Below are 13,644 nucleotides of genomic sequence, written 5' to 3' on the forward strand. Positions count from 1 at the left end.
TTTTAACATTCTTAACTCACATGGAATTCCTGTTGCAGTTACAATAAAGATGATGTTGTTTCATTGTAAATCTATTTTTATTTTTTTGAAATATTTTTATTTTCCACAACAGCATCAGGCTGCAGGGAAATCTTAAAAAAGAAATTAAAATTCCTTCTCTTTTCCCACAGCTCTGCTGGATTGCTGGGAGAGCAGAAATTCCTCAACTTTTTGAGGGAATTTTTGGGTAATTCTGGGAAATTCTGGATACATTTAAAAAATAAAAATTTGGGAGTAGCAAACATTTGTGCTACTTCAACTTTTTGGGTAATTCTGGGAAATTTATTTAAAAAATAAATCCATTTGGGGGTAGCAAATATTTGTGCGAATCTCTGATTCCCAGAGTTGTTCCCCAAAATAATTCAAAAATAAAATCAATTTCAATCTGCTTTTCTGCATTGGATTTTTTAGGATTTTCTTTAAATTCACTGTACAGGGAGAATTTAGGAAGATCTGGTTCTCCACCTGATATTTTCTGAAGTTTATTTTGAATTTCTCAAATTTATTTTGTGATTTTCACCTCAAATTTATTTTGCTTGCTTCATTTATTTTCCTAACACGGTTAAGAAAAATTAAGGCTGTGAAAATTCCATTTTCTGTTATTTCAGTTCAATTTTTGCGTTATTTTATCCTTTGGCCCTTTCATTTCTGATGAAATTCAGTTCAGAATTTTCATTTGAGGTTCCCTGATGCTTTTTTCTCTCTCACAACCCAAACCCCATAAAAATCTCAAATTTTCAGGATTTTGTCACTTTTCCAAACCTGTTTTGCTGATTGGTACAAACACTTTGATCTCTGTTAGAAATTTCCCATTTTTACAGCCAGGAGCAAATTATCAAGATGAATATTTCTATTATTTTGAATATTTTAATTTTGAAATACATAATTTTTTTCAGTTTAAAATACTTATTTTTTAATTTTAAAATACATCATTTTGCAGCAGATTTCACCTTTTAAATTACCAATTTAATGGAATTAATTTATATTAAACATTCTGGAAGGAAAATCGGGAAAAATTCCTTTCTTTAGGAGCACCAAGAGATTTTTACAGAGCAGAAATTTTCATTTACAGGAGGAGGATTTAAAAAGATTTTAAAAGATTCTTTGTAATTTTAAAAAGATTCTCTGTAATTCTGGAGCTTTTGCTGAGAGGTAAAATGGATTGATTCCAAAATTAATTAATTTTCCAGTTTCCAAGACCTCTCCTGGTCTTGCTTTGAAAATTCCAGAAAATTTCAGAATTTCCATCCCAAATCCACAGCAGCACTTCCAGCTTTGGTTTCTGCCTTGAACTTCTCAAAATCAGGCAAAATCTGCAATTTTTTGAAATTTTTCAAAAAATTTCAGCTGAAATTTTGTGCTAAAAATGATTTGGTTCAGTTCCAGGGGGGGGTCAGGTCAGCAGGAGAATGAAAATTGAATTAAGTGGCTCAGGAAGGGCTTAAAAATGAGGAACTGAGGAGCTGTGAATTAATTTTAAATTTTTCAAGGCAGAGTGCAAAAATCTGCAATTCCTGGGAGGTTTTTTTTTCCTTTTTTTCCCTTTTTAAAAAAATTTTTCCCTCACAAAAGGTACAAGAAACCCCTGAGGTGTGAGGGCGGGAAGGAATCTGAACCGTGCTGGAAGCTTCTGGAACTGTAGAAAAAAATAACAAAAAAAACCCCACAAAAAACCCACAAAAACGGTGCTTTGCTTTTCTCTCCTTTTGTTTGTGAAGTTTTTATTTTTCCTTTTTTTCCCTTTTTTTAAAAAAAATTTTCCCTCACAAAGGTACAAGAAACCCCTGAGGTGAGGGAGGGAAGGAATCTGAACCGTGCTGGAAGCTTCTGGAACTGTAGAAAAAAAATAACAAAAACCCCACAAAAATGGTTTTTTGCTTTTCTCTCCTTTTGTTTGTGAAGTTTTTATTTTTCCTTTTTTTCCCTTTTTTTAAAAAAATTTTTCCCTCACAAAAGGTACAAGAAACCCCTGAGGTGTGAGGGAGGGAAGGAATCTGAACCATGCTGGAAGCTTCTGGAACTGTAGAAAAAAATAACAAAAAAATCCCACAAAAAACCCACAAAAACGGTGCTTTGCTTTTCTCTCCTTTTGTTTGTGAAGTTTTTATTTTTCTAACAGATCCTAAAATGCTGAAAATGACCCAAGAATTTTGAGATTTCATTCATCTCTTGGAGAGAGGGGAGGAACTGGAGCAGATTTGGAGGGACACAAAAGTGCTGGGTGGAATTTTGGATGTGTGAGTTTGGGGAGGGTTTTCTGTCACTTTTATCACCTAAAAATGATAAAATTTTGTGTTTATCTGACCAAAACAAATCTGTGAGCTGCACTTTTAGGAGGCAAATCCCAGAAATTGTCCTGAAGGAATTTTTTGGGCTTTTTTTGAGCCTTTCAGAGACCTCCCCAAGCCCAGTTTAGCTCTGAATTAAATCTCACTTTTATCACCTCAAAATGATCAATTTTGTGTTTACCTGACCAAGATAAATCTGTGAGCTGCAGATTTAGGAGGTAAATCCCAGAATTGATAGAACAGAAATTGTCTATGAGGAATTTTGGGGCTTTTTTGAGCCTTTCTGAGCCCAGTTCAGCTCTGAATTCAATCCCACCTTTCCCCCTCGAGTATTGAATGGTTTTTCATGGAACTCTTGAGTTTGGGGAGAGGTTTTCTGTCACTTTTATTACCTAAAAATGATAAATTCTGTATTTATTTGACCAGAATAATTCTGTGAGCTGCAGTTTTTGAGGTAAATCCCATTACTGATAGAACAGAAATTGTCCTGGAGGAATTTTGGGCTTTTTGGAGCCTTTCAGAGACCTCCCCAACTGATTTTTTATTCCATAATTCAGCCCAGCTCTGAATTAAATCCCTTCCAACTTAATTAGCTGAATGGTTTTTCATGGAACTCTTGTGTGAATTTGGGGAGAGGTTTTCTGACTCTTTTTATCACCTAAAAATGATAAAATTTTGTGTTTATCTGACCAAAACAAATCTGTGAGCTGCAGTTTTTGAGGTAAATCCCATTGCTGATAGAACAGAAATGGTCCTGGAGGAATTTTTGGGCTTTTTGGAGCCTTTCAGAGCCCAGTTCAGCTCTGAATTCAATCCCACCTTCCCTCCTCAAGCACTGAATGGTTTTTCATGGCACTCTTGAGTTTGGGGAGAGGTTTTCTGTCACTTTTATCACCTAAAAATGATAAAATTCTGTGTTCACCTGACCAAAATCAATCTGTGAGCTGCAGTTTTAGGAGGTAAATCCAGAATTGATAGAACAGAAATGGTCCTGGAGGAATTTTTGGGCTTTTTTGAGCCTTTCAGAGACCTCCCCAACTGATATTTTATTCCATAATTCAGCCCAGCTCTGAATTAAATCCCTTCCAACTTAATTAGCTGAATGGTTTTTCATGGAACTCTTGTGTGAATTTGGGGAGAGGTTTTCTGTCACATAAAATTTGTGTTTATCTGACCAAAATCAATCTGTGAGCTGCAGTTTTTGAGGTAAATCCCATTGCTGATAGAACAGAAATGGTCCTGGAGGAATTTTGGGGCTTTTTTGAGCCTTTCTGAGCCCAGTTCAGCTCTGAATTCAATCCCACCTTCCCCCCTCGAGTATTGAATGGTTTTTCATGGAACTCTTGAGTTTGGAGAAAGGTTTTCTGACACTTTTATCACCTAAAAATGATAAAATTCTGTGTTTATCTGACCAAAATCAATCTATGAGCTGCAGTTTTTGAGGTAAATCCCAGAATCTGTCCTGGAGTAATTTTTGGGCTTTTTTTGAGCCTTTCTGAGCCCAGCTCAGCTCTGAATTCAATCCCACCTTCCAACTTGATCAGCTGGATGGTTTTTCATGGAAAACTCTTGCTGTGTAAATTTGGAGAGAGGTTTTCTTCACTTTTATCACCTAAAAATGATCAGTTTTGTGTTCACCTGACCAAAATCAATCTGTGAGCTGCAGTTTTTGAGGTAAATCCCATTGCTGATAGAACAGAAATTGTCCTTGAGGGATTTTTGGGCTTTTTGGAGCCTTTGGGAGCCCAGCCCAGGCCTGAATTCAGTCCCACCTTGCCCCCTCGAGCACTGAATGGTTTTTCTGTCTCTTGCCCAGCCCGTGGTGGATTTTGGGGAGCCCAGCCCAGCCCCAGCGCGCTCAGTGTGGCTGCAAACGCTCTGTACAGTGGGGCCGGGGTTTTTTATAAATCTATTTTGGGGTGAGGGGAGGGAGGAGGGAGGGTGCAGATCCTCAAATCAGCTTAAGCCGGACTTAAATGTGTGTAAAAAAAAACAAAAAAAAAAAAGAAAAAACCCCAAATTTTCAATTTTCGGTGTGTGAGTGCGCGAGCGGGAGCGTCTGCCATCCCTTTGTGTCCTCAGCGTTTGTGAGGTTTTATTTTCTTTTTTCTTCTTCTTTTTTTTTTTCTTTTTCTTCTTCCCCCCCTCCCCTCCTCTCTCCCCTTCCTGCAGAAGCAATTGTTACAAAAAAAAAAAAAAAAAAAGAAAATTGTAAATAAGAGCTACGTAATTTTTTTGTTGTTGTGTCGCAGCAAACCCTGAGTGAAGGTGGAGGAGGAGACTTGGCAGCAATTTCTGGTATGCAAAGGAATATTTTTTTGTCTTGAGTATCTGCAATCCTTGTGGAGCTTTTAGAAAAACAAAATATTAAAAAAAAAAAAATCAGGCTCTTTGCAGTTCCCCTCCTCATCTTTTTTTTTTTTTTTAATTTTTATTATTAATTTTTTGTTTCCTTTTGAAAAGGGGCAGCTGCGAACACACCTGGTGAGCTTTTAGAATGAAAAAAAAAATATAAAACAAAAAAATCATCAGGCTCTTTGCAGTCCCCTCCTTATCCTTTTTTTTTTTTTTTTTTAATTATTATTAATTTTTAGTTGAATTTTTAAAAAAGCAGGAAAAAAGGGGCAGCTGCAAACAAATCTGTGGGATTGGGAACTCTTGACAACACTGAGATCTAGCATGGTACTAGGAGCTAAGTCTGAATGTAACATTAATGCTTTATTTAAAATTAAAACCACAACAAAACCGCCTTTTTTTATTTTGTTTTATTTTGATTTTTTTAAAAAACAAAAAAAAGGGGTTGAAGTGAACATGAGTGTCCACCATGTTCGTGGATTTCTAGCTACAAAAACCATTCATTGGTATAGAATCGTGTGCTGGTCTTTTCGTGCTGATTAATTTGGAATTATCCCCCAGTCTCTGTATGTACCTGCAAAGAAAGAAAAAAACAAAAACAAAACAAAAAAAAAATTAATAAAATAACAAAAAATTCCTGCTTTGCTTTGATTGAAAAAGGGTTCCTGGGACTGCATACCTGCTCCTGAGCTCTGTTTTAAGTCTGTGTATCCTTCGCTTGTATTTTGTATTAAAAAAAAAGAACCACGAGGAAAAACAAAAAAAAAATAATGAACCCTTTATTGTTCAGCATGTTGGAATTGTGTCCCCCCCCTCTTCTTTTATTTTTTTCCTCCTTTTTTGGAATATATTAAGCAAACTCATTCTTCTGTATCTTTTATTTTCTTTTGTAAACTTTTTGGTTTTGTTTAAAAATGGCTTTATAAAAGGGCTTTTATAACCCACGGGCATGGCTGGTGTTGTTTCTGTGCTGCTCCAAGAGGGGAAAATTGTTCATTTTCCAGATTTCTGAGGGATTTGGGGGGAAATCCTGGGAATTCTCTGGGGAGGTGAAGCTGCTTTGGGCCAGGTGTGACTTTTGAGAAATAATCCAGAAAATTCTGCTGTCCCCAGGCTCATTTTGGAGTTATAAATTGAGATTTTAAGGTCCAAAACTGAGATGAGAGGAGGGACAAAACCTTTGGAATGTAATTTTCCAGGATTTCTGAGATTTTTGGAGTGAAATCCTTGGAATTCCCTGAGGAGGTGAAGTTGCTTTGGGCCAACTTTGCCCTCGTTGAGATCTGAAGGGAGAGAACTAAATAATCCAGAATTGATTAATTAAATAAAAGAGGAGAATTAAATAATCCCTGCTTTCCCCAGGCTCCTCTGGAGTTATAAATTGAGATTTTAAGGTCCAAAACTGAGATGAGAGGAGGGACAAAGCCTTTGGAATGTCATTTTCCAGAATTTCTGAGAGTTTTGGGGTGAATTCCTGGGAATTCCCTGAGGAGGTGAAGCTGCTTTGGGCCAGGCGTGACCTAAAACGGGAGAATGAAATAATCCAGAATTAAATAATTAAATAACTAATTAAATAAAAGGGGACAATTAAATAATCCCTGCTTTCCCCAGGCTCTTCTGGAGTTAAAAATTGAGATTTTAAGGTCCAAAACAGAGATGAGAGGAAGGACAAAGCCTTTGAAATGTCATTTTCCAGGATTTCTGAGATTTTTGGGTGAAATCCTTGGAATTCTCTGGGGGGGTGAAGCTGCTTTGGGCCAGGTGTGACTTTTGAGAATTAAAAAGGGGAGAATTAAATAATCAGAAAATTCTGCTTTCCCAGGCTCATTGTGGAGTGAAAAATTGAGATTTTAAGGTCCAAAACAGAGATGAGAGGAGGGACAAAACCTTTGGAATGTGATTTTCCAGAATTTCTGAGGGTTTTGGGATGAAATCTTTGGAATTCCCTGAGGAGGTGAAGCTGCTTTGGGCCAGGCGTGACCTAAAATGGGAGAATTAAATAATCCAGAATTAAATAATTAAATAACTAATTAAATAAAAGGGGACAATTAAATAATCCCTGCTTTCCCCAGACTCATTTTGGAGTTAAAATTGAGATTTCAAAGTCCAAAACAGATGAGAGGAAGGACAAAGCCTTTGAAATGTCATTTTCCAGGATTTCTGAGATTTTTGGGTGAAATCCTTGGAATTCCCTGAGGAGGTGAAGCTGCTTTGGGCCAGGTGTGACCTAAAACAGGAGAATTAAATAATCCCAAATTAAATAATTAAATAACTAATTAAATAAAAGGGGACAATTAAATAATCCCTGCTTTCCCCAGGCTCCTCTGGAGTTATAAATTGAGATTTTAAGGTCCAAAACTGAGATGAGAGGAGGGACAAAGCCTTTGGAATGTCATTTTCCAGAATTTCTGAGAGTTTTGGGGTGAATTCCTTGGAATTCCCTGAGGAGGTGAAGCTGCTTTGGGCCAGGTGAGATTTTGGATTTTGGATTTTCCCGATTTTGGCTCTTTTTGATGCGCGGCCGTGCCCGGTCTGTGCCAGCAGGGGGCGCTGGAGGGCGAGGTGAGACCTCGGGAATGGGATTTAAAAAATCCCTGGAATGGGATAAAAAATCTCAGGAATTGGATATAAAACCCCTGGAATGAGATTAAAACCTCTGGAACGGGATAAAAACATCGAGAATGGGATAAAAAACCTTTGGAAATGGGGTAAAAACCTCACTGGAATGGGATAAATCCTCTGGATGGGATAAAAAAAATCTCTGGAATGGGATTAAAAAATCTCAGGAATGGGATGAAAACTTCTGGAATGCGATAAAAAAATATGGGGTAAAATCCTCTGGAAGGGATAAAATAATCTCTGGAATGGGATAGAAACTTCTGGAATGGGATGAAATACCTCTGGATCTGGAATGAGGTAAAAACCTCACTGGAATGGGATAAAAAAAATCTCTGGAACGGGATAAAAAAATCCCTGGAATGGGGTGAAAACCTTTGGAATGGGATAAAAAAAATCTCAGGAATGGGACAAAAAAAAAAATCTCTGGGATTGGATAAAAACATTTGGAATGGGATAAAACCACCTGGAAAAAAAAAAATCTCAGGAATTGGATCAAAATCTCTGGAATGAGGTGAAAATCTCTGGAATTCCATCCAAAACTGGCGCTGGGCACCTCCTGTGCCACCTGCTGGGGTTAATTCCTGTTCTGTGTTTGTGGAAAAATCGGAATTTTGCCTCTGGGATGAGCAACTGGCAGTGCTGATTGCTCTGGGCTGAGGCTGGAGCTGCTCTGGGATTTTTTTAGCCATTTTTAGCTCCTTTTTAGCCCATTTTAGCTCATTTTAAACCCACTTTAGCTCATTTTTAGCCCATGTTTTGCTCGTTTTTAGCCCATTTTTAGCCCATTTAAACTCATTTTTAGTCCATTTTTAGTTCATCTTTAGCCCATTTTTAGTTCATTTTTAGCCCATCTTTAGCCCATTTTAAGCTCATTTTTAGCTCATTTTTAGCCCATTTTTAGCTCATTTTTAGCCCATTTTACTCCATTTTAGCTCATTTTTAGCCCATTTTTAGCTCATTTTTAGCTCATTTTAAGCCCACTTTAGCTCATTTTTAGCCCATTTTTTGCTCATTTTTAGCCCATTTTACTCCATTTTAGCTCATTTTTAGCCCATTTTTAGCCCATTTTAAGCCCATTTTTAGCTCATTTTAAGCCGATTTTTAGCCCATTTTAAGCCCATTTTTTGCTCAATCACCCCAAAATATTCTTTGCATTTCCCCCTCCTGTGTGGATGGAGCAAACCCTGCCCAGAGCCTCCTCCAGAACATCGAATTTCCCCTCCAAAATTTCAATTCTGCTTTCCAAATTTCCCTTCCTGAAATCTCGCTGAGGGGCCGGGATTTTATTTGAATTTCCTAAACAATTCTTTATTTCAATTTTATCTTTAATTTCAGCTTTCTGCCGGGGGCAGAGAACACCCCCGGCATCGCCACATTTCCTGTGGCGCCCTCTCCTTTTCCTGCTCCGTTTTTGGGGAGATTTTGAGAAGATTTTGGGGTTTTATTATCAACAACTGCCAGTCCTGCCCACAGGGCTCTGGGTTTGCTCGTTACAACTGTGGGCAGGACAGACCGTTGTTGATAATAAACCCCCAAAATCTTCTCAAAATCTCCCCAAAAATGGAGCAGGAAAATGGAGAGAAAAAAAAATGAGATAAAAATGGGCTAAAAATGAACTATAATGTGCTAAAAATGGGCTAAAAATGGCTAAAAATGAGAAAAAAATGAGATAAAAATGGGCTAAAAATGGACTAAAAATGGGCTAAAAATGGGCTAAAAATGAGCTAAAAATGGGCTAAAATGGAGTAAAATGGGCTAAAAAGGGGCTAAAAATAAACAAAAAATGAGCTAAAAATGGGCTTAAAATGAGCTAAAAATGGGCTAAAATGGAGTAAAATGGGCTAAAAATGGCTAAAAATGAGATAAAAATGGGCTAAAAATGAGATAAAAATGGGCTAAAAATGAACTAAAAATGGGCTAAAAATGGACTAAAATGGGCTAAAAATGGGCTAAAAATGAACTAAAAATGGGCTAAAATGGAGTAAAATGGGCTAAAAATGGGCTAAAAATGAACAAAAAATGAGCTAGAAAAGGGCTTAAAATGAGCAAAAAATGGGCTAAAAATAGCAAAAATTGGGCTAAAATGGAGTAAAATGGGCTAAAAAGGGGCTAAAAATAAACAAAAAATGAGCTAAAAATGGGCTTAAAATGAGCTAAAAATGGGCTAAAATGGAGTAAAATGGGCTAAAAATGGCTAAAAATGAGATAAAAATGGGCTAAAAATGAGATAAAAATGGGCTAAAAATGAACTAAAAATGGGCTAAAAATGGACTAAAATGGGCTAAAAATGGACTAAAAATGAACTAAAAATGGGCTAAAATGGAGTAAAATGGGCTAAAAATGGGCTAAAAATGAACAAAAAATGAGCTAGAAAAGGGCTTAAAATGAGCTAAAAATGGGCTTAAAATGAGCAAAAAATGGGCTAAAAATAGCAAAAATTGGGCTAAAATGGCTAAAAATGGGCTAAAAATGAACTAAATATGGGCTAAAATGGGCTAAAAATGAGCTAGAAATGGGCTAAAATGGCTAAAGACAATGGCCTGTCCTGCCCACAGGGCTCTGGGTTTGCTCCTTACAACCCTCAGATATTTTGATTAATTGGGACCCTCTGCCATGAGGGATTTTACTCCATTTTAGCCCATTTTTAGTTCATTTTTAGCTCATTTTTAGCCCATTTTAAACCCATTTTAGCTCATTTTTAGCCCATTTTTAGCCCATTTTAGTCCATTTTTAGCCCATTATTAGTTCATTTTTAGCTCATTTTTATCTCATTTTTTTCTCATTTTTAGCCCATTATTAGTTCATTTTTAGCCCATTTTTATCTCATTTTTTTTCTCTCCTTTGTCCTGCTCCATTTTTGGGGAGATTTTGAGAAGATTTTGGGGTTTTATTATCAACAACAGCCAGTCCTGCCCACAGGGCTCTGGTTTGGCTCGTTACAACCCTCAGATATTTTGATTAATTGCAGTGGTTTAGGTTTAAATTTCTCTTTTCCTCCTCTCAACATCAAGCCAGCACTGAATTTTTTCTTATTTTTTAAAAAATTCTGGTGGATTTTATTTAAGCTAAATGCATTTCTGGAGGTGAGATTATTGTGGCGTTTCTGCTTCACTGAAGGAATCATTTCTCCATAATCCAATTTACCACACTCAGCTGTCATTTCTGAGCCAACAGCGGAATAAAGGAGCCCAGAAAAAAATCAACATTTTAATCCTCTGGGGTTTCACAGGGAATCCTTCCTGCTGGACTGCTCTGACCAGAAATGCCTTTTCCTGCACCTGGAATATTTTATTTTAATATTTTATTTTAATATTTGATTTTAATATTTTATTTTAATATTTTATTTTAATATTTGATTTGTGCTGTGCTGCCTTGGCCAGCAGTGGGGATTTGGGGCTGTTGGAGTAAAATTGGCCCCGAATTGTGCACGGGAATGGTTGGGAAATGAGAGGGTGGGGAGGGGAAAGGGAAAGGGGGAAAGGGAAAAAAGGGGAAAAAGGGGAAAGGGAAAGGGGGAAGAGGGGAAAGGGGGAAGGGAGAAAGGGGAAGGGGAAAAGGAGAAAGGGAAAAAAGGGGAAAGGAAAAGGGGGAAGAAGGGAAAGGGAAAAAAGGGGAAAAGGGGAAAGGGGAAAAAGGGGAAAGGGAAAGGGGGGAAAGTGGAAAGGGAAAGGGAGAAAAGGGGAAAGGAAAAGAAGGAAAAGGGGGAAAGGAGAAGGGGGGAAGGAGAAAGGGGATAAAGGGGAAAGGGAGAAAGGGAAAAAAGGGGAAAGGGGGAAAAGTGGAAAGGGAAAGGAAAAGAGGGGAAAGGGAAAAAAGGGAAAGGGGAAAAGGAGAAAGGGAAAAAAGGGAAAGGGGGAAAGGGAAAAAAGGGGAAGGGGAAAAGGGGAAAGGGAAAAAAGGAGAAAGGGAGAAAAGGGAAAGGGGGAAGGGGAAAAGGGGAAAGGGAAAAAAGGAGAAAGGGAGAAAAGGGAAAGGGGCAAAGGGAAAGGTTTGTGGCACTGGGTGCCAGGGTGAGTTGAGCTGTTCGGGAACGGGTTGGGCTCGATGATCTCTGAGGTCTCTCCCAACCCAGTGGCTCTGTGATTCTGTGCCTGGTTTCAGTGTCCCCTGCGTGTCCCCAGGCTGATGTGGGGGTGCGGGGGGTTCAGGAGCTCCCCAGGCTGTCCCGGGGTTCAGGAGCCCCCCAGGCTGATGTGGGGGCGCGGGGGGTTCAGAGCCGCAGCCCCCCCCGAGCTCCCCTTGCAGGCCGGAACTCGGGGGCACGGCAGAGGCGACAGTGACAAAACCGGCGCGGGGGAGGGGACAGGGCTGGGCTCGGAACCGCCCGAGCCTCCCCGGGCTGGGGCCCTGCGGGTTCCTGCCCTTTGTGGTCGGCAGTTCCTGCTCGTGCAGACGTGGCAGGGCCGCCCCTCCCTGAGGGCTTCACACACAGCTCTGGGGACACCTGCCAGAGCTTTGGGGACAGACACAGCTCTGGGGACACCTGCCAGAGCCCTGGGACAGTCACAGCTCTGGGGACAGACACAGCTCTGGGGACACCTGCCAGAGCCCAGGGACAGACACAGCTCTGGGGACAGACACAGCTCTGGGGACACCTCTCAGAGCTTTGGGGACACCTGCCAGAGCCCTGGGACAGTCACAGCTCTGGGGACACCTCTCACAGCTCTGGGGACACCTGCCAGAGCCCTCAGTTAGTCACAGCCCTGGGGACACCTCTCAGAACTCTGGGGACACTTCTCCAAACCCTGGGGACACCTGCCAGAGCCCTGGGACAGTCACAGCTTTGGGAACATCTCCCAGAACTCTGGGGACACCTTTCCAAACCCTGGGGACACCTTTCAGAGCTCTGGGACAGTCACACCTTTTGGGGACACCTTTTGGGGACAGCTTTTCACAGCTTTGGGAACACCTCTCAGAGCTCTGGGGACACCCCCCCCAAACCTGGGACAGACACAGCTCTGGGGACACCTCCCAGAGATTTGGGGACACCTGTCAAAACCCTGGGGACACTTTTCAGAGCTCTGTGTCAGCCACAGCTTTGGGGACACCCTGTGAGGCTGTGCTGGGACAAGTGACAGCCACAGGTTTGGGGACACCTCTCCAAACCCTGAGTCAGTCACAGCTTTGGGGACACTTCTCAGAACTCTGGGTTCCCTTGGGAGGCTGTGCTAGGTCAAAGGACAGCCCCAGCTTTGGGGACAATTCTCAGAGCTCTGGGGACAACTTTCCAAACCCTGGGTCAGTCACAGCTTTGGGGACACCCCCCAGGACTCTGGGACAGACACAGCCTTGGGGACACCTCAAAACTCTGGGTGCCCCTGATGGGGAGCAGAGCACGTGAGGCTGTGCTCGGACAGGTGGCAGCCAAAGCTTTGGGGACAATTCTCAGAGTTTTGGGGGTATCTCTCCAAACCCTGAGTCAGTCACAGCTTTGGGGACACCTTTCCAAACCTTGGGGACACCTGTCAGAGCTCTGGGTCAGTCACAGCTTTGGGGACACTTCTCAGAGCCCTGGGACAGCCACAGCCTCGGGGACACCCATCAGTTCCAGAGCAGGATCCCTGATCTGTGCTGGATCTAATCAGGCCCCAGCAGCTGAGGCAGCCCCTGACTCTGCATTGCCCCTGCCTGATAAATAATTCCACTTTACAGATCCCCAGGATGGCTCAATCCTGACTTATTCTGCTCCTGTTTCATTAAAAAATCATCTTTTTTAAGCTCTTTAAGCCCAGGACCGGGTCTAATTAACCCATCAGTTTAAATTAGGCCAGGCTGTTGTTTGGGTGTCCAGGTTTAGGCTCCCTGCACTCTGAGCTCCTCCTGGAGCAGAAGAAAATGAGGAAATAAAATCTGAGAGTGCAAATTCCTCTCTGGAGAGGGAGGACAGAGCTGCAGCTCCATCCCGCAGCTGCTTTCCACAGAGGAACCTGGAATTTCAAGGCATTTTTCAAGTGCCTGGCTGGAATTTCAAGGGATTTTTGCCATAAAATTCCTTTATCAGCCCAGAGTGGGGGTCAGCAGTTTGGTGGAATCTGGGGTGGGGACGCTCTGCTCCCGGGAAAAAGGGACAGGACGGGTGGAAATCAGGAATTTCCTCATGGGAAGGGGCTCAGGCCGGGGAACAGCCCAGGGAGGTCGGGAGAGCCCATCCCTGGGTGTGCGAGAAATTCCTGCACTGATTTCCCACCTAAACAATTCTGGGAAACCCTATTTGGTTTCCCACTTAAAGAATTCTGATTTTCCCACCTAAACAATTCTGATTTTCTCACCTAAAGAATTCTGATTTTCCCACCTGAATAATTCTGACTTTCCCACTTAAAAAATTCTGATTTTCCCACCTAAA

General features: G+C 40.9%; 1 long non-coding RNA gene across 1 annotated transcript; it reads right to left on the reverse strand.

Annotated features, from left to right (window-relative positions):
* Positions 1 to 2,538: 2,538 nt before the first annotated feature.
* Positions 2,539 to 5,620, reverse strand: LOC131092926 (uncharacterized). The gene is made up of 3 exons (XR_009115527.1): positions 3,966 to 5,620; positions 2,986 to 3,734; positions 2,539 to 2,719 (listed from the first exon to the last, which is right to left on the reverse strand). It is a non-coding gene; the product is annotated as an uncharacterized LOC131092926 (long non-coding RNA).
* Between the last annotated feature and the right edge of the window lie 8,024 nt (positions 5,621 to 13,644).

This window comes from Melospiza georgiana, chromosome 23 (assembly GCF_028018845.1).
Source record: "Melospiza georgiana isolate bMelGeo1 chromosome 23, bMelGeo1.pri, whole genome shotgun sequence".
NCBI lineage: Eukaryota > Metazoa > Chordata > Aves > Passeriformes > Passerellidae > Melospiza > Melospiza georgiana.